Raw genomic sequence first — 26,989 nt, forward strand, 5'->3', positions numbered from 1 at the left:
ACACTCATGAAATGGTCGTAAGGAAAAATTCTCAGTTCATCGCAACGTCGGAGATGCTGTGTTCCATTGCTCGTGCAATGATTACAATACCAAGTTCAAACTCACGTAAATAACGATAACCCTGCCATTTTAGCACCATTAACCGATCAAACAACTGCGCCAGTCACGTTTTGCTTTATATAGGCGTTGGGGACTGTAACATCTTATTCTACCAGTTTGCAAATCTCCGTATTTGAATGCGTATGTCTATGCCAGTTTTTTGGCGCTTCAGTGTATGTTGTTTTTAACGGTCATCAGCTAATCGGAAAACTTCATGAAGAAGATTACAGCGGGGGAATCGAAACGTCGCTTCCGTCGTAAGAAACTGGAGAAGAGCGTGATATTGTCTGACAACCTGGAAGACTTCACCATACAATGGCGTGCGACTTTTTCTTTTACTTCTCTAGTAAGTGAGGGGCAGGCCGCTCTAGTCTTTCGATTGTGACGCTGCGAATGTGGAGTGTCGCCCTGAGCGACGCGCGCCGGCCTGCGGCCACCTCCGACCGCCTGCGGAGAGGGCGGGGCCCGCGATGATGGACTGCGCGGCCGCTGCTGGGCGCACGTGAGCGCACAATGGCCCGTAATTACCAGCGAGTCGTAAAGCAGGCGCGCCGAGTGAATGTGGCGCGAGTTACGGCGGCGGCGGCCGGCGTCCGTCACGCGAGCGCCGCGTCCTGCCCGCCCTCCTATATACCTGCCGCCCGTCCTGTCCCGTCCTGTCCTGTCCTCCTCTCCCCCGTCCTGTCGGCACCGCGCCACTCTCGCCTCTGCTTCAGTACCTCAGGCGCAGAACTGATCTTACAGCAGCGATACAAGCCGGTGCATATACAGACGTTAAAGTAACCTCTGGAGTGACACAGGGCTGTGTTATGGGACCTTTGCTTTTCACATTAAATACACTCCTGGAAATTGAAATAAGAACACCGTGAATTCATTGTCCCAGGAAGGGGAAACTTTATTGACACATTCCTGGGGTCAGATACATCACATGATCACACTGACAGAACTACAGTCACATAGACACACGCAACAGAGCATGCACAATGTCGGCACTAGTACAGTGTATATCCACCTTTCGCAGCAATGCAGGCTGCTATTCTCCCATGGAGACGATCGTAGAGATGCTGGATGTAGTCCTGTGGAACGGCTTGCCATGCCATTTCCACCTGGCGCCTCAGTTGGACCAGCGTTCGTGCTGGACGTGCAGACCGCGTGAGACGACGCTTAATCCAGTCCCAAACATGCTCAATGGGGGACAGACCCGGAGATCTTGCTGGCCAGGGTAGTTAACTTACACCTTCTAGAGCACGTCGGGTGGCACGGGAAACATGCGGACGTGCATTGTCCTGTTGGAACAGCAAGTTCCCTTGCCGGTCTAGGAATGGTAGAACGATGGGTTCGATGGCGGTTTGGATGTACCGTGCACTATTCAGTGTCCCCTCGACGATCACCAGAGGTGTACGGCCAGTGTAGGAGATCGCTCCCCACACCATGATGCCGGGTGTTGGCCCTGTGTGCCTCGGTCGTATGAAGTCCTGATTGTGGCGCCAAACACGCATACGACCATCATTGGCACCAAGGCAGAAGCGACTCTCATCGCTGAAGACGACACGTCTCCATTCGTCCCTTCATTCACGCCTGTCGCGACACCACTGGAGGCGGGCTGCACGATGTTGGGGCGTGAGCGGAAGACGGCCTAACGGTGTGCGGGACCGTAGCCCAGCTTCATGGAAACGGTTGCGAATGGTCCTCGCCGATACTCCAGGAGCAACAGTGTCCCTAATTTGCTGGGAAGTCGCGGTGCGGTCCCCTACGGCACTGCGTAGGATCCTACGGTCTTGGCGTGCATCCGTGCGTCGCTGCGGTCCGGTCCCAGGTCGACGGGCACGTGCACCTTCCGCCGACCACTGGCGACAACATCGATGTACTGTGGAGACCTCACGCCCCACGTGTTGAGCAATTCGGCTGTACGTCCACCGCATGCCCACTATACGCCCTCGCTCAAAGTCCGTCAGCTGCACATACGGTTCACGTCCACGCTGTCGCGGCATGCTACCAGTGTTAAAGACTGCGATGGTGCTCCGTATGCCACGGCAAACTGGCTGACACTGACGGCGGGGGTGCACAAATGCTGCGCAGCTAGCGCCATTCGACGTCCAACACCGCGGTTCCTGGTGTGTCCGCTGTGCCGTGCGTGTGATCATTGCTTGTACAGCCCTCTCGCAGTGTCCGGAGCAAGTATCGTGGGTCTGACACACCGGTGTCAATGTGTTCTTTTTTCCATTTCCAGGAGTGTATAAATGACCAAGTAGATAGTGTCGGAAGTTCCATGCGGCTCTTCGCGGATGATGCTCTAGTATACAGAGAAGTTGCAGCATTAGAAAATTGTAGCGAAATGCAGGAAGATCTGCAGCGGATATGTAATTGGTGCAGGGAATGGCAACTGACCCTTAACATAGACAAATGTAATGTATTGCGAATACATAGAAAGGAGGATCCTTTATTCTATGATTATATGATAGCTCAACAAACACTGGTGGCAGTTACTTCTGTAAAATACCTGGGCGTATGCGTGCGGAACTATTTGAAGTGGAATGATCATATAAAGTTAATTGTTGGTAAGGCGGGTGCCAGGTTGAGATTCATTGGGAGAGTACTTAGAAACTGTAGTCCACCTCCATCAAAGAGGTGGCTTACAAAACATTCTTTCGACCTATGCTTGAGTATTGCTCACCAGTGTGGGATCCGTACGAGGTCGGGTTGACAGAGGAGATAGAGAAGATCCAAAGTAGAAGGGCACGTTTCGTCACATGGTTATTTGGTAAGCGTGATAGCGTTACGGAGATGTTTAGCAAACTCAAGTGGCAGACTCTGCAAGAGAGGCGCTCTGCATCGCCGTGTAGCTGGCTGTCCCGGTTTCGAGAGGGTGTGTTTCTGGATGAGGTATCGAATATATTGCTTCCCCCTACTTATACTCCCGAGGAGATCACGAATGTAAAATTAGAGGGATTCGAGAGCGCAGTCGTTCTTCCCGCGAACCATATGCGACTGGAACAGGAAAGAGCGGTAATGCAGTGGAACGTTAAGTGCCCTCCGCCACACACCGTTGGGTGGCTTGCGGAGGATAAATGTAGATGTAGAAAAGGAACTGAAATCTTTGTGTGGGAGAGTGGAATATGCTCTGAATTGAATTTGTGCCATAATTTTCACAGAGGTGAGAAAACTCATGCGATACCTGTTAATATCGTGCCGGACCTACTATTGCGCGGCATACTGCAGCAACTCACTGTGACATGGACTAAACAAGTCGTTGGAAGCCCCCTGCAGATATATTGAAACTCACATCCTTTATAGCTATCCATGATTGCAAAAGTGTTGCCAGTGCAGGATTTTGTGCACGAATTGTGCTCTCCCTTAAATGTTCGTTGGGATTCATGTCGAGTGATTCGGATGGCCAAATCATTCGCTCAAATTGTCCATTACCATTTCCAGTCGTGATGGGTTCAGCTGGACAAGACTACCCAGTCCAATCCATGCAAACCGACTTACACAATGCCTTGTTGACAACTAGGGGCCATGGCTTCATGGAGTCTGCGCCACCCTCGAATCCTAACATCAGATTTTACGAAGTGAAATCGGGACTCATCTGACAAATGGTTCAAATGGCTCTAAGCACTATGGGACTTAAGATCTGAAGTCTTCAGTCCCCTACACTTAGGCCGGCCGAAGTGGCCGTGCGGTTCTAGGCGCTGCAGTCTGGAACCGCGATACCGCTACGGTCGCAGGTTCGAACCTGCCTCGGGGATGGATGTGTGTGATGTCCTTAGGTTAGTTAGGTTTAACTAGTTCTAAGTTCTAGGAGACTAATGAGCTCAGAAGTTGACTCCCATAGGGCTCAGAGCCATTTGAACCCTACACTTACAACTACTTAAACCTAACTAACCTAAGGACATCACACACATCCGTGCCCGAGGGGAGATTCGAACCTGCGACCGTACCAGCAGCGCGATTCCCGACTGAAGCGCCGAGAACCGCTCGGGCACAGCCGCCGGCTTCTCACCTGACAAGCCTACTGTTTTCCAGTAGTCGAGGGTCCAACGGATATGATCACAAGCCCAGGAGAGGCGCTGCAGACGATGTAGAGTGCTTAGCAAAGACTCCCGCGTTGTTCGTGTGCTGCCATAGCCCATTAACGCCATATTTCGCCCTACTATCCTAACAGATCCCTTCGTCCTACGTCCCACATCGATTTATGATGTTATTATTGTCTGTTAGTACCGAAAATTTACGCAAACGCCGCTCCTCTTGATCGACAAGTAAAGGCCGTCGGCCACTGCGTTGTGCGTGGTGACAGGTAACGCCCGAAATCTGGTATTCTGAGCATACTCTTGACACTGTAGATCTCGGAATGTTGAATTTGAAGAATACTCAGTATTATGGAACACTCTGTATAATGTCGTTTATTGAAACTGAACTACACTTCTCGAACAATCACGATATATACACGAAGAAAACTAATAATAAGTAGGCGACTATTCAAAAATGGTTCAAATGGCTCTGAGCACTATGGGACTTTTCTGAGGTCGTCAGTCTCCTAGAACTTAGAACTACTTAAACCCGACTAACCTAAGGACATCACACACATCCATGCCCGAGGCAGGATTCGAACCTGCGACCGTAGCGGTCACGCGGTTCCAAACTCAAACGCTTAGAACCACACGGCCACACCGGCCGGCAGGCGACTATTCATCAAGAGCGTCGGTGAGGTCCGTCGGAGCTGGTCCTGGCTCGGCGAGGAACTGGCTGTACTGCTGCTGCGCTGACCTTATAAATCCGGCGGAGGTCGACAGAGTACTCCAACTTCCCTGTGTCTGTGAGGCTACCTCTGCAGAAAATTGTTCGCATTGCCTTCTAGCAAGTTCTGTTTATTTTTGAAGAATTGTTTTCCTCTTGCAAGTGCTTGTGTATGTTACATGGTACACAGAGGTGTCTTGAGTGCAGTCTGCTTATCAGGAGCCGTCTGTGCCAGACGTAACAGAATTCCCTAACGATTTCCAAAATGAAATGTTCCATGCGTTTAGCTCCAACTACCATTCCGTGTTCAAAACATGTTAATTACCATCATGAGAATGTAATCATGAAGAAACATTTTCACATGAATCGCTTTCTTACAAATGTACGCGATACCACCGCCATGTGTATGCATGCATATCGCTGTCTCATGATTTTCGTCACCTCAGTGTATCATACATTGACTTAGACTTGCTAGCACATGTATGACACAAAATTCGTCTCTACGTCCAGTAACAAAACGTTGGAAACTCACGTAATATATATGTTGGAGACTCTTGTAATATATATGTAGGATGTAATATATATTACATGTACATTATATATATTACTGTATTATAATGTACACACATCAAAAAAAGTTTTGCAACACCCCAGTTCCCAGAACTCCTGAAGATAGACGTTTTCCGTGGATATTGTATCACAGACACAGTCCATTTGACTGTTCGGAGATGTCATTAAATCCGCTCAAAGATGTAAACAATTATACATGAGCAGCGCCTATTAGACGGAGGGAGTGCGACAGTCGATCAGTTCCAGTCATTCCACCAGAAAGGAGGTACACGGTTCATGTTGTCTGCAGTACAACCATGCCTAGACGGTCAGTACTGCGGTTCGATCGCGTCCGCATTGTTACTTAGTGCCAGGAAAGGCTCTCAACAAGGGAAGTGACTAGGCGTCTCGGAGTGAATCAAAGCGGTGTTAGGACATGCAGGAGATTCAGCGAGACAGGAACTGTCGATGACATACCACATTCAGACCGCCCAAGGGATACTACTGCAGTGGACGACCGGTAGGCCTACCTACGGATTATGACTCGGGGGAACCCTGACACCAACGCCAGCATGTTGAATAATGCTTTTCGGGCACCCACAGGACGTCGTGTTACGAATCAAACTGTGCACAACCAACTGCTTGATAGGCCGCTTTACTCCCGACGTCCATGGCGAGGTCCATCTTTGCAACCAAAACACCATGCAGCGCGGTACAGAAGGGCCCAACAACATGCCGAATGGACCACTCAGAATTGTCATCACGTTCTCTTCACCGATGAGTGTCGCATATGCCTTGAACCAGACAATTGTCGGAGATGTGTTTGGAGGTAACCCGGTCAGGATGAACACTGTCAGCCAGTGCAGCAAGGTGGAGGTTTCCTGCTGTTTTGGGGTGGCATTATGTGGGACAGATATACGCCGCTGGTGGCCATGGAAGGCGCCGTAACGGCTGTACGATCAGCGAATGCCATCCTTCGGCCGATAGTGTAACCATATTGTCGAGGCATTCGTCTTCATGGTAGATAATTCGCGCACACATTGTGCACATCTTATCAATGACTTCCTTCAGGATAACGGCACCGCTCAACTAGAGTGGCCAGTGTGTTCTCTAAACATGAACCCTATCGAGCATGCTGGGATAGACTGTAAAGGTCTGTTTATGGACGACGTTACCCACAAACTAATCTGAGCGATCTACTCCGAATCGCCGTTTTGGAGTGGGACAATTTGGACCAATCGTGTCTTGATGAACTTGTGGGTAGCATGCCACTACGAATACAGGCATACATCAATATAAGGGTATATGCTACTGGGTATTAGAGGTACCGGTGTCTACAACAATATGGACCACTGCCTCCAAACGACTCGTTGTTTGGTGGTACAAAATGCAATGTGTAGTTGTCATGAGCAACAAAAAGGGCAGAAATGTTGTTTCTGTTGATCTCTGCTCCAATTTTCTGTACAGGTTCTGGAACTCTGGAAACCGAGGTGATGGCAAACTTGTTTTGATGTATGTGTTGTATTATACTGTATATATTATTTACATGCTGGATGTAATATGTATGTGATAATAATTAAACTTTCAAACCGCAGTGGAAATAACTTCACTGGTTAGAATAACGTCAAATTGCAACGGAATATTATCGTAGAACGGGGAAAACGTATGGCTGAATAAAAATTATTAGTTGAAAAGTCTAGCAATAGATGGCGCTTTAAGTATCATAATTTAATAGTGGTTGACTATAAATGACAAACGAATCATACAAAAATGCCTAATGTGTACGTTTGACGTTAAACAAACTGTACTACTGAGTGTGCGTGGGTGTACAGGTATGACACTGCTAGTTACGTAAGCCCATCTACCACGGCAATATCATATCACACTGGATGGGAAAAATCTGTTTTTAATTGTCCTGAGGAAAAAAAACCCATAAAAAGCCTCACTTACACCACATAAAAGCATCAATCACGACGGTTTTTAATTGTGCTGAGGCCAAAAACAGCATAAAAGCATCAGTCAAAATCAAACCGGATTATTAATTTCCATGTGTCTGGCGCAAAACGTGTTCAGTATGCTGTCCACCGTTTTCTGCAACAAGTTGAAATCGAGAAACAGGATGTTCCACAACTTCCGTGCTTTCAATGCAGCTTCGTTTGCAATCGGAACACTGAACACAACATCTTTCAAACAGGCCCACAGCCAGAGGGCACACGGATTAAGGTTAGGTGATGGGACAGCCAGGCTATAGGGAAATGGCGGCTGATAAATTTGGCATTTCCGAAATGGCGCTTCAGCAGCTGCTTAACTGGATTTGCAATGTGCGGATATGGGCCATCTCGCATTAAAATGATCCCATTCACACATCCACTCTGTTGAAGAGAAGAAATGACGTGTTTGCGCAAAAGACACTCATACGGCTTACCAGTTACGGTACAGGTAACAGAACTGGAAGCACCTGTATTTTCGAAAAGATATGACCCTTTGATAAATGAAGCTGTAACCCCGACACACACAGTGACCTTTCAAGGGTGAAGTGATACTAGTTGATCTGGGTGTGGATTTTCCGTTGTCTATATCCGACAATTCTGTGTATTGACATATTCCGTCAGATGGAAGTGGGCTTTGTCTGTCCACAAAATCTTCCACAGTCAATCATTGCCCTCTTCCATGCAAGCAAGAAATTCTAAAGCAAAGGTTTCTCTTGCTGGCAGGTCAACAGAAAGCAACTCTTGCACATGGGAAATTTTGAATAGACAGCAAAGAAGGATGTTTCATAGGATTTTACTCACGGTGTTCACGTTTGTGTCCAATGTTCGGGAAATTCTCCATGCTTTACACGCTTGAACACCACCACTCGCCTCCTCGTGCACTGCTGTAGCCACTGCTACCACTGACGTCGAATCACTTCGTTTCCTCTACCAGGTTACACACCAAAAGAACCCGCCTTTTCGAATTGCCGAAACATTTTCTCCAGACCCAGGCCAGTCATCGGACCAACGCCGTTTTTCAAACCCTTCTGTATCCGTAACTTCTGCAGAGCGACTTTAGCACAGTCATCATTCTCGTAATACAAATTACAAGCAGAGCGCGATCCTGCATTGAGACAGTCATGGCGAACGGCGCAACGCGAAAGGAGGATTAACCGTGTATCATTCGTGTTCGTACCAGCTTCACTTGATCGTGCGCATTACAGGTGTTTTCATTTACGTATTCTGACACATACAGTGCCATCTATTGATCAGTTTTCAGACTTTTTTTCTGCCATACATTTCCCCCTTCTCCGTCAATATTCCGTAGCAATTTGACGTCATTCTGAACAGTGGTGTTATTTCTACAGCGTTTTTAAAGTTTAATTATAATCACAGTGTATATGTTGGAGACTACCACTTCCTGATACAGTCTTTTTCATGCCGATGGAAGGGCTCTAATCAGTCGTCTTCCAGGGGCACAGCTCCTTCGAACCCGTACTGCCGGGAAGAGAAACGCTGACGGTGGCTCCACTATGCTCTGGGCGACATTCACGTGGGCATCCATTGTTCCAATGGAGTTCGTGTAAGGCGCTATGATGGCCAAAAAGAATCGTACGCTGGTCGCAGACCACACTTTCCTTTGTGACGATAATGTTTCCTGACGGCAGTGGCGTTTTCCAACAAGACGATACTTGACACCCGAGAAACTCCTCTCGAAAGAACTGCAATCAGACCGGAACGCAAACAAAACGGAATTTACCTGGTTCGCCCATGTAGAATACCTACGCACACGAGAACTACTTCCAAGGCAAATGGCTGATTGAGAAAAGATTCTGCCATTGATTGTAAGCTGCCGACTGTGCTGGAGAGGAAGGATTTCACGACAGGAAGTTCAATTTTATAGCATAGGATATACTGTTCATTTATAAATTTCAATTCTCATCGTCTGCATCTCAGTTTTATTTGGTATGAAAAGCTCACATTCAGCAACTAAATGTCATACTGGAAAATTTTCATGTGTGCACTCACATTGACTTGCAGGGATGGACTAAACTAGTGCGTAGTGCCACCACCAGAGTATGTGTGTTCCCCCCCCCCCCCCCCGACCCCTTATCCCCCTTGCCCCCTCTTTCCCCACCCACCCAGAAAAAAATTGGTAGGAAAAAGACCTACCCTGTGCTGGAGAGGAAGGCTATCATGACACCATATTCAAATCAAAGTCAGCAATATATTTATACAGATTTTTTACTCAATCAATTTGCAGAAGACAGGATTCAACCACTTAGGCAAACACAACGACTGCACCCCTCACACTTTCTCCCCATGACATAACAACTATAATCACCAGGGGATGGAATGAAGTGCGGTGTAGCAGCCACAATTAGGGGTCTCCCACGTGTGTGTCTATCGTCATGGCGCAGTCACGAAGGTCAAAACAGCCCAATGTCCTAATTGCAGATCACATTACTAAATACCACCAACCATGGACTGGATATTGGCCTCATTTGATCTCGCAGCCGTCAAACATAGCATCAAGTGGCGACATTCTGTTCATTGGCAAATTCCAGACTCGCTTCCTGTTTATGTCTGTCTCAAGAGGCCACTCCCTGCTTGTCTCTGCAAAACAATGTCTCCAAACATGAAGATTGAGGTTTCCATCTATTGTTAGAATACAGCATTCCTATTGACTAACACTGGAGACAAGGGAAAAGCTGACGCAATTTCGATATCAAAAATAGGGTGAAAAATCCAGTTGCATTACCCCACGAAATTAATTTTTTAACTATTTACAGGGGTCAAATAGATCGCTTAAAACACTCACTTCCACCTTACGATGATCCTTCTTCATAATAAAACATATTTTCAATGTTTGAGTATCACACACAAACATTATGCAAATCAAGTAATGAAATTTCCGTCGCAAATAGACAGTCGCATTAAATATATCTGAGGTACCGTATGCACCAAAGTTTGAGATCCTAAACACCATATGTCACCACAGCATTTCCACTAAACATATCTGGTGGAAAAGAAGTACTGACGTTCACACAAATTCGCGATCACGGAGCGCGTCGTCCGCTGACTGCCCCATCAGCGCCGGCTCATAGAGAGAGATGCACACCCACGCCAGCCGTGCCATGCCTGCACGTACGGAACACTTGCATGCATGCAATACAACTATCGAAAACAATAAATTGGTCAGTCTTGTATTTGACAACATGATTGTGTTTTTAAAAGTGCTACAGACTTGCTAAACTGGTTCTCTCCCCTACATTCGAAAGGAGGGGCGAAGATTATATTGCTTGATAGAATAGAAACACCATTACATAACACTGCAAGACAGGGTTCACAGCAATGTACTGAGAAGCACTAAACATGGCACGCTTAAACCACGATCCATTCCTTAGGAATAAGCTGTCATGGCTAGATGTCAGAGATCGCCATCAATTTGGAATCTAAAGTCTCGATTGGGTTATTCAAGCACAACCTAATTTCTAAGTTGGTTCTGTACGCGAATGCATCCAGTCACCTCCAACCACATATCCTACATTTTCAGAGTGTTTGCTCTGTTTTCTTCATGTCTGTCTCTGTGGATGTGTCACGGACGGTTCCCATGACCTGGTCCACCCGCTTGTGGATCCAGTTTCGAACACAGAACACATCTCTAAACGTAACGCGAGACTGAGCCACCTTCAAACCCTATCCCAGGTATGACGTGTTCTGTATCTGGCTCTGAACTTCACTCTGCGTATAATGTACAGCAGATCCACCTTCAAACGCTATCCCGGATGTAGTATATTGTGGATCTGCATCAGGACGTCGCTCCAGATACAACGCGTGACGGGTCCACACTCGAAGATCAACTAGGTTTTACTCTGGGTCGTATTAGCCATCTGCGAAACATGCACAGACGCAGGCACGCAGAAAACACAGCAAGCGCACTACAACTGTAGAATATGTGGTTGGAGGTGATTGGATGCCTTCGGTTACATTGCTAGACTGTACCATACAGTGCATTTGCGCTAGGTGTTGCAAGCAATTTTAGTATATGGAACGAGAAGTGATGTCATGATCGCATTGGTAGAAGTGACGTAAAACCGATAAAACTATAAAAAAATGACGGAAAATGCATGTAAACTGAGGAAAAATACGCCGAAATGCGGGGATATTGACGGAGTACCTGCATGTCTTGTGATTGGTGCAGGACAGTTGTTGAACAAGAGAACAAGTATGCGACAGCAAGAGGAATATGAGAAAGCGTTGATATGGAATCACAGGGAACCAGGACATCATTCTCCGTCGACAGCGATAAGAAGATTGGAACAGAATGCTGAACGTAGCTGACTGCGAAATATAGAGTAAAAAATTTATATACGTCGGGTCACAAGCCCACGTGAGACCCCAAAGTAATTGGCAATCGTGTTGTGACCATAGGAAATTTTAATTTTTATTCTTGCTTTTGTGACCATAATAAGAGTCCAGGCTCCATAGGCAAACAACCAGCCGACATTAAGAAATAGTCCACCAGGACATAGGGACAAGACAAGCTGCGGAGACTGCCAAGTATGGCTTGTTGATCAAATAACTTGACTTCCTGCCAGAGGAATTAAACTTGCGCAACGGAAAGCGCAAACACCAGAGCAATAATATAACAAGAGAGTGTGTCAGTCACGTGCGCAAAAGACTCATGTGGAACCAAATTAAGTTGTGTGCAGCTAGAAAAGAAAGTGTCGTGTGGAACCGAAGACATTCTTGCGCAAGCCGACCAATTAGAAACGAGATTCTCGTGTGGAACCATAGCCATTCTTGTGCAATCCGATCACTTAGAAATGAAAGGATCATGTGAAACAAATTAGCTAATGTGCACCCAGGTACATGAGAAACGAAATAAAAGGCCAGGCAGCGGAACACTAGAGGTAGAGATTCAGATGCAGGTTCAGAGCCAGTGCCGGCAGTTTGGAGATTCCGCAACGAGACGCCAGAGGAGCCGAGTACGCCCATAGCAGCCGATACAGCTGATAAAGACTTCATTTACGAGGAGACGGTGATAGACTCTGGTGGACACTCAGGAACCGCAGGTCAAGAAGGAATTTTAGAGTTTCATTGGAGTAGCGTTGAACAGAGGCTGTCAGTCATTGTCTCAATTACTTAGAGAGATATCAGTGCTAACCAAGAACAAGTGATTGCTTTGTACTTGTTTCTTATATGTACCGGCAATTAGCTTTGAAGTAGATAGACCGAATAAATAGACTGAATCTTACTAAGGGGTTTATGGTCCAACACCTCACATAAATATATGTGAGAATAAACTTGATAGAAACTAACCAATCTTTTATGCCTATTGCAATTTGTAACATATTTTCAGGAGTCTTATTTGCTTCAAACCAAGGAGATTCTCTCCCTCTCATCTCCGATATAAAGGTTGACAGCAATTTATAACTAATCCATTGTCAATTGCGCTACGCAGTTCGCACTTACTTCATTCTGGTATAGTGAGACTGTACCCGGAATGCAACAATCGTCTTATAGATTTTTATAAAGTGTACTTAGCTAAAGAGCGTTGTATTGCTGGCTAGGTTGACTGCTGTATGCAGCTCCAGAATGGATAGCGTGTTTGATCCAGAGCGAGAATATTTACGTGTTTTAAGCCCTAACAAACAGTATTTGCAATGCGATTCCCTTTACTTTTCGCCAATCACAACTTTCTGGCACCAGTTAATGAACAGTTGCCGTAAGGCAACATTCTACTCTATGTCTATTGAGGTAATAGTGATTGATACAGATCATATGCTGTCTTTTACGCTTTCCTGGAAAACAGCGTCATATAACTGTAAACTTACATGGTTCTCTGCTAAAGAACGATAGGAAGTAGATGGAGTGATCAGTGGAGAGGAAGAGAGGGAGACGTTGCTGCAGGTCATTTATCATGTTTTTAACAATTCTTTGTCATTGGTCTCTCAGGGAGCATCAGTTGTGTGGTATAACCACGTATACAGTTGTGTGTTCTGTGTGCGACTTAGAACACTATCTATCTACAATCGTTAATAGCAAATCTCTTTAAACCAAGGTCATCAGAAGACATCCAAGAATGCAAGAATGCTCTGTGACTGCCATCCGCATAGGAAATTATGCACTATGATCGAAGTACTAGAAATACGTAAATATCTGTCTGGTATACTTTGGTGTATATGTTTGAGAACTGACGATGAATGCACATAATGTACAGTCATCTATTTACATTCACAACAAAGCATATGGTACTCGCAAAGTAGTGGAAGGGCAGTTTACTGATGATACAGAAATTGGGAAGTATGCTGCTGTGAAACTGGTCAGTGTTAAAATTACAAAAAAACTGGTAAAGTTGGTAACATTCATCGCACTAAACTGTGATGCTTACTATTACAGTACGTTGATGGCGTCCTTCCCATCCCATCCATCCGGTGGTATGCTGCTGATTATCACATAATGATTAACTGACATCACTTGTTCCAGATGGAGAAAGAGTCTTGGTGAAGGGGCAACACCTTCTGGGGATGTCTAACACCAAAACAGTAATCTCATGCATGACTGCCAAATAAGGAATCAATTGAAATGGAACACTGAGCCACCTGCTACCCTGTCACTGTGAAAGATGAATTTAAATGTAGACGCTCTCAATCACCTTTGGACAGTTATTTGGAAAACCACCACAACGCCACGAAACTCTTCCAGTTTCCAAATGTTGTGACCTTTCTTAAAATCATTCTATGTCTGTGCGTGCGCACGTTTGTGTTCAGCATCATAATTTACACGATGTGATGTCCAGCTTTCAGTCAGAGCCAATGGATTGAAACGTGTTAATGTCAGCTTAGAACTTGACACAGACATCGAAGTCGTGGTGGAAAAAACAAAATGTATGGTGGTGTACAAAGCTGTGCCATATGCTGCTTGGATGTGTTACAGCAGAAAAACAATGTATCAAACAACAACACAGGGACCTGCTCTTGCGACTAATAATCTGTGGGATATGGTCCTCCTACAATACAGGCGATGACACTTTACACTGGGGTCTGCAGGCGACTTGGATCACTGAGTAGATTAATACCTTTACATTTAATGGGGGTCAGTGCATATGTTCGATGCTGTCTCACAGACAGTATTTGTTTTTGATAGATGCATCAAAAGTCAGGGACACAGAAAAATCTTATTGAGTTCTGTGTCAGATGACATTAACGGAGCTTTTATAGTTCGTAGTTTTTCTCTGTTGGATGGTATGAAATAACTATGATAGAATGTTTGTGCGACAGGCGTAAATGCACCCTGAGGGATGCAGATCTCTTTCAGAGTGCAGTACCTGTGTGTAGTTTGGAGATGCAGTAGGAATGCAGTAGCAAAACCCTCGTCCATCTTCCAGATTCCGTACTGTTTTTTCTGCTACTACCTCCAGTTACAGGAAGAAGCTTCGTTCTGGCGCTGACCTTACTCATCGTACATTGTTAGTGGAGCTACAACAAAATGTCCCCATGTTCACTGTGTGGTCAAACCATGGTTCTGTTGTGTTACTCAGCTCACGTTGTTCCTGCACGCAGGTGGTAAGTATAGCACTCCCCGACTTCCGCTCAATTCCAACTTAAACAGGGACAATCACATTGACTGAGCTGCAGAGAGGGCAGAGCATAGACTGAGGAAGAGTTACAAGATGCAGAGAGACTCTCTGAAGTCACATTGGAGTTTTGATGTCGCAGATTGTTTCGAAAAAGGTGACTCATTTTCGGATATGTGAGTTGCACAGATATGATTCATCACTGTATGTAATCATTAAAATGCATCTCCATACGATCCAACGCAAGTATGTGGTTGAATGGAGAGACTTCATTCAATAACGCAGACAGCACCATTTCTACCAGAAAGTGTAACGCTATCAGAGACTGTTTTTGTGCCTGTAGAACCAAGACCCCTTTTTATGCAGGATTCCGGTAACATAGTAGTTCTGACAGTGTTTTAATAGCACGGTCCATACGCGAACTGTATGTTGCTGGCAGTAGAATCCTTCAGTGTTCAGTTTAAAATGTCGGTTCTCAATAGTGTTCCTCGAAAAGAACATCGTCTTGCCTCCAGTGTTTGAATTACCTGGTGAGTGCAATCTGACTACTAAAAAAGAAAAATTTCTCGCCATGTGAAGTGACTCTCATGATCAGTTTAATCACTTAGCCTATCATTTTCATATCAGTGACGTGCCTCTTGGCGGATGGAGGTGATGTGTAGGGCACCGCGGATATGATTCTCGAATTGACGTTTTTTTCGTTCGGACGATATGTTATAATGATATTTGAACCTCTCGCCTACACAGGGAAAGACGATTATCGTTATAAAATCATAAATATTACCGAATGTATAAACCTTATATTTACAACTTCCCTGTGCTGTTACCTTAAGAGAGATTCTGAAAGTGAGGAGGCGTCCTGTGACAATGGTAGATCTTAGCACTCCATCATGAGCTAAACATGAGTTTAATATTCTAATCCTGTGATGCGGAACACAACAAGAAAAAATATTTTTCTACCTGATGAGATAACACTTACAGCGTATAGATCCTATGCCATAGTCCCGTTCGGGATTTTCACAACAAGTAGCGATAAATTAGCAATGTGAAAACGCGTGCATGGTCCGACTTCTTCTATCTTCGAAAGTAGCTGGTATAAAAGGACGAAATCCACATATTACGTGAGAAATTCGAGGTGTATGGTTAACCACATCCCTGCCTCAGATTGCGTAAAGTAGATTTCCTTTAAACTGTTAGATCCATGTTGAAGTGGAATTGTTTAGAACTACTGTATACGTCCAAGCTACAGCTGCTTGTTTCTCAGGGCAATGTGGCTGGCTGCAGCCGTGGTAACGAAGGAGTTGGGAACCGGAAGTAATGGATTAGCTCAGACTGGACCGGATACAAAGAACACGCCCACTTGTCTGATCTTGCCCACGGCAGCTACGGCTTGTGAAGTGACTAGTGTGCAGGGCGAATGTGACACAGGCAGATGTGTGTGTTGCGTGAGAGAAGATTCAAAATGATGGATCTTTGCGCTGGGCGTATGAATAATATCCGAATTCCTACCACTCCAGTTATCCCCAGATGCCCTCCATGGCTGGGGGTGTTGAACTCTGGCACACACGTACGTCCACGACTGCGGCTGTGGCCACGGCTGCAGTTTTCCTCCTGTATGTGAAAATCGGCGCTGATGGTGCACAATTGGAAGGGTGCGCTGTATGTGGACGTCTGGGAGGCAAGTGCGCGAGATTTGGGAGTGTTTCAGCAAACTAACCAAGGCAACTACTGCTACAGACTACGTCGTGGATCAAGTGTGTCCTGCTTAGTGCTTCTGAATACTTCGCAGTGGGCTCTGTCTTGCAGTGGTGTTTGCTGTTGTCTCTGTCCTGTAACGGAGTAGAGCTTTCCTTCTTCCGAATGTAGCAGAGAGAACCAATGTAGGAAGTCTTTAATACTTCCCAGTCGCAAAGTCAAATCCCAGAATGACCAATTTATAGCTTCCGATAATTGTACAGCCTGCTTGCGGGCATTGCTGGCTTGGGTGTGCGTCTCTCCCCCTCCCAGCCAGAGCGGACGGGGATATCCTACAGTCGCGGACGGAACGCTTCGCTATCGCGGATTTGTGTGATCGTCAGGATTTTTTTTTTCCCCACCAGATGTGTTTAGTAGAATTTAATGCTACGATCGATTTGTGTCGGAAATTTGATTACTTGATTGAATAATGCTTGTGTATGATACTCAAACGTTGAAAATATGTTTAATTATGAAGAAGGATCATCGTAAGTTGGGAGTGACTATATTAAGCGATCTATTTGACTCCTGTAAAGTGCTAAACAATTAATTTGACAGGGTGGTGCAAATGGATTATTTCGCTCTATTTTTGATTGCGTCAGCTTTTCCTTTGTCTCCCGCATTAGTCAACAAGAATACAGCTTTCTTAGGAGGGATGAAAACCTCCATCTTCATGTTTGGAGACATTGTTTCACACAGGCAAACAGGGAGTGGCCTCTTGAGAGAGACAGAAACAGGAAGCGAGTCTGGAATTTGACGATCAAAAGAATGCCGCCACTTGATGTTCTGTTTGGGGGCTGCGACATCAAAGGAGGCTGATATCTGGTCCGTGATCTGTAATTAGGACATTTGATTGTTTTGAACTTTGTGGCGGCACCCTGATAATAGACACACAAGACTGAGACTCCAAACGGTGCCTACTGTACCGCACATCATTCGATTCCCTGTTGTTTCAGTTATTATGTCATGGGGAGCAAGAGTAGGACGTGCCGACATGTCGTCTACCGAAATGGGGGAACCCTGTCTCCCACAAACTGATTCAATAAAGAATATATATCAATATATTCTTGACTTTGTTTCGAATTTGGTGTCATGAGATCCTTCCTCTACACAGAGTTTGTCTTTTTTATAACAATTTTTTCTGGGATGGGTGGGGAAGGTGGGGGTGACGGGTAGTAGGGTGTAACATCCTCTGGTGGTGGCACAGTGCACAAGCTCAGTCGATCCCTGCATGTCAACGTGAGTGCACAAACAAAAATTTTCTAATAAGGCGACACCTCCAATCTGCGGCAGTGTAAGTACGTTATTAGCCGATGAAGTTTTTGGGCGTGAGCTTTCCTCAACAAATAAAACTGAGATCCAGCCCCTGCGAGCAGAATTTTATAAATAAACAGTGTATCCTATTCTATATAACTGAATTTCCTTTCGAGAGATCCTTCCTCTCCAGCACAGACGACGGCTCAGGGCCCATGGCAGAATCCATCCTCAGTCAGGCATTCACCCTGGAAGGAGCCCTCACGTGTGTTTGTATTCTCCAGGGGTTTACCAAATAAACTCTGCTTTGTTTGCGGTTCGGTCAGACAATGGCCGACGGTGTATGCAGGCCCGGCAGTGGGACGCTACATGCATCAGAGAGAGCAGCTGTTTCGACAGGAATTGTCTCAGGTGTCAAGTATCAAAGGGTTGTCACCGCCTGATGCTTTTGTTTGGGTGTTTGTGTGACATCCGGTGTCTCAGTCGCGGGGTCCGAGTAGGAACTGTTGGACACCGGCGAGTGACACGGCCGCTGATGGACGTCACTTTGCGAGACCCCGGAGAGCTGCATGTGCGGTACGAGCCGGTACTGGGGGCAGGATGGCGGGTGGTGCTTGCTTCACGATCGAAAGATTGTTAGCAGTGTCATTACTTCTGATGGGTGTTTCATGACAGCATTCCTTGCACAATTAGAATGAAAAAACATCGCAATTTTTTAAACACTGCATATATCTCCTTCTATCCCGTAAATTGTTTTAATAAACAATATTCCACGCATTGTGTAAATCGTTTAAACAATACTCCCTAAACCACAATGTATTTCCCTCCAACCTTCAAATTCTGTACATGAATGAATAAATTTTATTGCATGTCTGGTCTTTTATCCCATAAATTGTATAAACAAGCAATATTCCACACATTGTCCAAATTCCGTACACTGCAATCGATTTCCCACCAAATTCGTTAAATAAGTAAATAAACTAATTGTTTAAATTGTTTAAACATAATTCCATACACTGCAACTGATTTCCCTGCAAATGCCAATCAACTGATACTTTCCCATCAATTTCCAGGTGGGGGAGGAGAGGGGTGGGGTGGGAAACCTTGACGGTAGAGATGCACAAAGGGTTCCAGGATCTTATCCCAGTAATGCACAGGTTTCAATAGTGAAGAGAAACATCCGACGTCCTTAAATGATACCAGCCCAAATCATGACTGTCCCCTGTGACTGGTTGACTAAGACGCAAGTTAGTACAAGGCTACCTCCACGCTCTTCTACGCTGGAGAGCAGGTGTCAAAAGAAGCTTAAAATTGTCTGCGTAAAGAACACGACGCCATTGATCCAGGTTGTATTCCAGGCGTTCCCTAGCTCACTGTTTTCACGTGTACGTCGGTGGAATGATTTGTACGGTTTTTCGCAAAGGACGCCTGGAGGCCAAATTGATCATTGAAGTCAGTTACGTACTGCCTGCGTCGGCACACCCACCGCACTTGCCTCCTAAACAGAAGCGTGAGTTCTTCTGTATTTTCCTCTGGACACGAGCGAACTGCAATCTCAAGGTAGCGATTTTCCGCTGATGTAGTCAGTCCGCGGATGACCGTTACGGGGCATATCTTTAGTGTTTTGTATCGTACGTTAATGGTCAGATATTCGAATGACTTTGTTGTGGTATACACCACTTCAGTGGGCTAATTCTTGTACGCCCAGTTCTTGTTGCCGTAAAGTGACAAAGCGCACGGGCTGTAGATGAAATGGCCCCTTCTGGCATGTCTGCCGACTGAAGTGTACACAGATTGAGTTAGCCTACTCACTACACGAGAGGCAGTGCGCCCTACTCAACTGCACTGAGGAAGCAAGTTTGCCGGCCGCGGGGGCCAAGCGGCTCTAGGCGCTACAGTCTGGAACCACGCGACCGCTACGGTCGGAAGTTCGAATCCTGCCTCGGGCATGGATGTGTGTGATGTCCTCAGGTTAGTTAGGTTTAAGTAGTTCTAAGTTCTAGGGAACTGATGACCTCGGAAGATGAGTTTCATAGTGCTCAGAGCCATTTGAACCATTTTTTTAAGCAAGTTTATTTTCCTGTCTATTACACTGATGACTGTACTTAACGACATCCTGTAGACAAAAGAGGTTTGACAACAAGATAAATTACGAACTGTTTAAATGAAGATGACGCTGCAAAACTTTTTTATTCTGAGTTTATATCTTGGTGAGAGTTTGGGGATTAACTACAATGTTGCCTTGTACATTCAATGTAGTGCCACAGTGAAAGGAAGGTGTCCACTATACATGTTGATTTTACTCTGTTCTATCGATAACCAGATACACTGTGTGGAGTATCTTTGTGTAGCAATGAACAAAACACTTGTGACCGTTTGCTGTTGAAAAGTCTTTCAAAAATGGCTCTGAGCACTATGCAACTTAACTTCTGAGGTCATCAGTCGCCTAAAAGTCTTTCAAATAGTGTTTTAAGTAACTGTTACATTCCTTGAACTTGATTGTGTTATAGTGTAATTCACAAGCGTCACGACAATCTAGTTCGTTTCAGCATGGCAAGCTCCTTAAACAGTTACAGCGCTGCGCTACCGTGAGCTGTTGGCAAAACCGAAACGATGAACGTGCGCGGAAATGGGTGCGCCATTGAAATTTCGACGATTGAATCGTCTCAACAAACACGGCAGCTCCAACCTAACAGCAGTCTTCTGTTTCTACCGACAACGGTATCGCACTAGAAAAAGCTGTCACCAACGACAATCTTCCCAATACCATAATAGACAACTATGTATAATCGGTAAGTGACGTAATTTCTGGCGTCAATATTAAGCAACGCTCTGGTATATCTGGAGGCAATATTTGTATTATTACAAGAACTGTTAAAAATGTAGAATGCAATTTTCACTCTGCAGTGGAGTGTGCGCTGATTTTCATACTTCCTGGCAGATTAAAACTGTGTGTCGGACACAGACTCGAACTCTGGACCTTTGCCTTTCGCGGGCAAGTACTCTACCAACTGACCTACCCAAGCGCGACTCACTGCCTGTCCTTACAATTTCACTTCCGGTAGTACCTCGTCGCCTACATGCCATATTTCACAGAAGTTCTCCTGCGAAACTGCAGGACTAGTACTACTGGAAGAAAGGATATTGCGGAGATATGGCTTAGCCACACCCTGGTGGGTAGGGGACTAGGTACTGGTCGAAGTAAAATTGTGAGGACGGGTCGTGAGTCGTGCCTGGGTAGCTCAGTTGGTGCCGCCACGGTAGCTCAGTAGCACTTGCCCGCGAAAGGCAAAGGTCCCGAGTTCGAGTCTCGGTCCGGCACACAGTTTTAATCTGCCAGGATGTTGAAAATGCAGTTCGATTAGTGCAAGAGGGTAATTATTGTGCAAAAGAGCTAATAACGCCAGTAAGGCATTTTTAAAGTGTCAGTAAACAAGTTGCCTTCCTAATGATTTGCATTCCTTTGTAATGCTGCAACACTTAACAAAATGTCTAAATGGGGCGTATACTAGGCCATGTCATACAAAATCATTCCGTCGCAGTGCTCAGTACATTTTCGACAGTTTAAGCAAAGTACCATCCACGACACGGATCCGCTATGAAGGAAATTATTACTAAGGATGTCACTGGACGTCACCATTGCAAAGGTGTTGGTCATATCAAGAAAGAGTGCCGGCAGTTACTCACTGCTCCGAATGGCGGAAGCGAGGTTCCCGCTCTTGTACGTAATGCTGCTACACCATTGGTAGAAGAAGCAGCTCCAAAAATTCCTCACCCTCCAACACAGTCTGGTAAAGACCAACATATATCTGATTCTTTACTACAGTAGAAATATCACCATCGGTACAAAAAGTTATTCCTAAAATTCCTCTTCCACCCACACGGTCTGGAAGACAGCAACAAAAATATGATTCTGGCGCTACCGATCTAGAAATATCACCTAAACTCACTAAAAGACGTCGATCTGATTTTGACTTCACTAAGGACACTGTCAGTAGTCCAGTCGTCACTGATAACAATATTTTTTTCCAATGAACACCACGTTAAAAATCTGTCAAATGAAAGTGTCAGCGTCCTTCCTATGGAAACTGTAAGTAGGCTGTTTAGGTTTTTTTATTGGTAACGCCGCCGTCACGTAGCGCTCTGTATGAAAAATCACTGGCTGTGCTGTGCGCAGTATGTGGCTGGTTTGCATTGTTGTCTGCCATTGTAGTGTCGGGCAGCGGCAGCTGGATGCTAACAGCGCATAGCGTTGCGCAGTTGGAGGTGAGCCGCCAGCAGTGGTGGACGTGGGGAGAGAGATGGCGGAGTTTTGAAATTTGTAAGAATTGGTGTCATGCACTGATATACACTCCTGGAAATGGAAAAAAGAACACATTGACACAGGCGTGTCAGACCCACCATACTTGCTCCGGACACTGCGAGAGGGCTGTACAAGCAATGATCACACGCACGGCACAGCGGACACACCAGGAACCGCGGTGTTGGCCGTCGAATGGCGCTAGCTGCGCAGCACTTGTGCACCGCCGCCGTCAGTGTCAGCCAGTTTGCCGTGGCATACGGAGCTCCATCGCAGTCTTTAACACTGGTAGCATGCCGCGACAGCGTGGACGTAAACCGTATGTGCAGTTGACGGACTTTGAGCGAGGGCGTATAGTGTGCATGCGGGAGGCCTGGTGGACGTACCGCCGAATTGCTCAACACGTGGGGCGTGAGGTCTCCACAGTACATCGATGTTGTCGCCAGTGGTCGGCGGAAGGTGCACGTGCCCGTCGACCTGGGACCGGACCGCTGCGACGCACGGATGCACGCCAAGACCGTAGGATCCTACGCAGTGCTATAGGGGGCCGCACCGCCACTTCCCAGCAAATTAGGGACACTGTTGCTCCTGGGGTATCGGCGAGGACCATTCGTAACCGTCTCCATGAAGCTGGGCTACGGTCCCACACACCGTTAGGCCGCCTTCCGCTCACGCCCCAACATCATGCAGCCCACCTCCAGTGGTGTCGCGACAGGCGTGAATGGAGGGACGAATGGAGACGTGTCGTCTTCAGAGATGAGAGTCGCTTCTGCTTTGGTGCCAATGATGGTCGTATGCGTGTTTGGCGCCGTGCAGGTGAGCGCCACAATCAGGACTGCATACGACCGAGGCACACAGGGCGTGGGGAGCGATCTCCTACACTGGCCGTACACCTCTGGTGGTCGTCGAGGGGACACTGAATAGTGCATGGTACATCCAAACCGTCATCGGACCCATCGTTCTACGATTCCTAGACCGGCAAGGGAACTTGCTGTTCCAACAGGACAATGCACGTCCGCATGTATCCCGTGCCACCCAACGTGCTCTAGAAGGTGTAAGTTAACTACCCTGGCCAGCAAGATCTCCGGATCTGTCCCCCATTGAGCATGTTTGGGACTGGATGAAGCGTCGTCTCACGCGGTCTGCACGTCCAGCACGAACGCTGGTCCAACTGAGGAACCAGGTGGAAATGGCATGGCAAGCAGTTCTACAGGACAACATCCAGCATCTCTACGATCATCTCCATGGGAGAATAGCAGCCTGCATTGCTGCGAAAGGTGGATATACACTGTACTAGTGCCGACATTGTGCATGCTCTGTTGCGTGTGTCTATGTGCCTGTGGTTCTGTCAGTGGGATCATGTGATGTATCTGACACCAGGAATGTGTCAATAAAGTTTCCCCTTTCTGGGACAAGGAATTCACGGTGTTCTTATTTCAATTTCTAGGAGTGTATATATTATGACTATTGAGGTAAATACATTGTTTGTTCTCTATTAAAATCTTTCATTTGCTAACTGTGCCTATCAGTAGTTAGTGCCTTCAGTAGTTTGAATCTTTTATTTAGCTAACAGTAGTGGTGCTCGCTGTATTGCAGTAGTTCGAGTAACGAAGATTTTTTGTGAGGTAAGTGATTTGTGAAAGGTATAGGTTAATGTTAGTCAGGGCCATTCTTTTGTAGGGATTATTGAAAGTCAGATTGCGTTGCGCTAAAAACTATTGTGTGTCAGTTTAAGCACAGTCTTGTACAATTTTTCTAAGGGGACGTTTCATATGTCGACCCATAGCCAAGGATACCTCACTGGAATCTTCTGATTTTTTTTCTTGTAGTTTGTGTAATTAGTGTAGATTTTGTTTATTGCTAGCGCGTAACTGTAGAGATAATCTCCTTTGTAGTTGTAGTCTTTCATTGTTGTACAGTACAACAGTTGTAGCATGCATGTAGAGTTGCACCAAGTATTTCGCAGCTGCGCTTGCAATTAACTAGATATTATTTTCTATGTTAATGTATTCTCTTATTTTTGCTCTTCAAATTGTTTTTTTTTCTGTGTTGTCGTGTGAAATATTGTGACAATAATGGCGTGTGAAAAACGTAATACTAGGCTCCAAAGTAAACTGAGAAATGACAGTGAAGACGAAAGCAGTGTGTTAGCGCCACCATGTAATGAATTAACTAATGTTCAAAGTAGTAATTTGGTAATTGTACATAGGGAAATGGAGCGGGCTGCAAACAATGGTGTAGACAGTGAAATAAGTAGTGAACAGGGAACAATTATCGATCGATCAGTCGGCAACAGCTCGCCTCAGGATTCCGAAATGACAGGACACATTCTTGCAAATACTGTAGATTCAGGTTTTGCGTCCTCACCGCTTTCTCAAATAAGTCAAGACACATTTTCTGTTTTTCAAACTGCGAGTATTGCCGGTTCAAATGCATTGCTGAATAGCACTAAGGAACATGTTTGAGACACCAATGCATTGTTATTACAATTAATGCAACAAATGGGACAAAAGCTTCAAAAGTTAGACAGAATGGAACAAAATCTTCAAAAGTTAGACACAATGGAACAAAATCAGAGACAAACACAGCCAAAGCTTCAAAAGTTAGACACAATGGAACAAAATCAGAGACAAACACTGCAAAAGCTTCTAAAGTTAGACACAATGCAACAAAATCTTCAAAAGTTAGACACAATGGAACAAAATCAGAGACAAACACAGCAAAAGTTAGACGCAATGGAGCAAAAGCTTCAAAAGTTAGACTCAGTGGAACATACTCTTGAACAAACACGTGAAGATTTAACTACTGAATTACATAAAATCGAATCGAAATGTCAAAAAGTCTGTAATGACGTAAAAACACAAATTTGTGAGCATTTCCAACCTATTTTTTCGCGGCATGGAAATGCATTACAGAATCATGAAGCAAAAAAAAAAGATCTACTTCTAAGAAAACGAGGGAACATAAATAGACATTTCCCTTCACAGGAACTGCATAAATAATTTTTTTTTTCGATTTGGTAATTTATCTGCTAGTGTATGTTCTCTTGATGCATCACTCTAGTGTTAAGGTGTGACATAGGTATTACACATTTTTACTGTAATATTATTTCTGCTTCAGCTTTGTCATGTTTAGGTATAAGTTATTACATTTATTGCTGCTTGCTTTGCTTACTTACATTTTTTTGTCATTGCTGTTTGTATTTATTGTTTTGCGCTGCTGCATTGCCTCGTCCCTTAGTTTAGCATCTGAGCTCAGTATCTTTAAGTTAGCTTAAGGGGGGTAGACTATATAAGAAACTAACTATGATGAATTGGAAGAAAAGCATTGAGAAGCTATAAGGAAATGGTTTGGCCAAAAAAGTAGTTTACAGTGGAGAAAAACTATTTTTGGAAGAGGATGTGAACAGAATACAGAAAGCAGGTTTTGATAGGACTTTTTGGGAATAATGATGAACTAAGAGAGATCTCTATGCAAAATACTGCAGTAAAACGAACCCTGTCCTTTCCTTTCGTATTACCCCTCTATGTGTTTATGTACCCTTGTGTATTTGTCTTTTTCCTGTCTTTATGTGTTTAGCTAATAAGATTTATGTTGTAGAATTTTTCAAATACTATGTTATTTTCTTTGTAAATATGTTCAGACATTATTTATTGTGTTTTGTTTTAATGCTCATGTGTGAAGTTGATGTTTCAAAAGTTATTCTGATCTTTTATGTATGTACTTATGTCGTAATTTTTGTAACACTGATGTATTTGCTATTTCGATTCTTTTGTAAAGCCTATACTACTGCATATGTTATCTGTATTGTTATGTTCTTTAAAGATGTATTTTGTACCTTTGTTATTGCATTCTTATGTTATAAAATTGTAATTGACACCAGTTCATCAAATTAAGTAACTTGTAAATTACATTTCACTGCACACGTTTCTGTTGGTCATAGTATATGGACAATATGTGAGAAGTAGGGACTGATAGTGTTTGCACATGTGTTAATAACTCAGTAAGGGACTGGATAACAGCATTGCTGGTTCTAAGGACATTTCAAAAACAATTTTTCTGAGTACACAAGTGGTGTTTATGGACTTGCTATATTATCCGCAAAACTCTTCAATGGTGATTGTGCGCCTGCACAGTAAAACAGATGGCTGCTGGCCATCTCTACAAGGACTACAGTGGGTCTACACCTTTGATGACCCACCAATACCATTATTTCTACAAGGACTGCAATGGGTCTGCACCTCTCGTGGCCCACCAATACTGTAATCTCTACCAGGACTACAGTGGGTCTGCTCTGTGATGACATACCTACCGATAGTCTTCAACGTTGACTGACTCTGTTGTGGCCCATTACCTGTCTGCATGTCAAGAGTCAGCACTGTCTGTCCGTTGGAAGGACAACACTACTTCTTCAAGACTGCTTAGAAATCCACTACTTCCAAGTGCATTTTCTTTTACTAGTCAGACTTTAAGAAAAACACTGCAATTTTACTTTGATGAATGATCAGGACTGTCTTTATGGACTGTGAGAAAATTTTAGCTTTTGACCAACATTGTATCGATAAGTGTGTGCATTTCATTTCTTTGTCATTGTAATTATGAAAAAAATTTCAAATCTGTATTGGCCACTGCCCAAAAAATTTGTAAATTTTTTGTGGGGAGCATGGGGGCTATGTAAGTAGGCTGTTTAGGTTTTTTTATTGGTAACGCCGCCGCCACGTAGCGCTCTGAATGAAAAATCACTGGCTGTGCTGTGCGCAGTAT

This window comes from Schistocerca gregaria, chromosome 4 (assembly GCF_023897955.1).
Source record: "Schistocerca gregaria isolate iqSchGreg1 chromosome 4, iqSchGreg1.2, whole genome shotgun sequence".
NCBI lineage: Eukaryota > Metazoa > Arthropoda > Insecta > Orthoptera > Acrididae > Schistocerca > Schistocerca gregaria.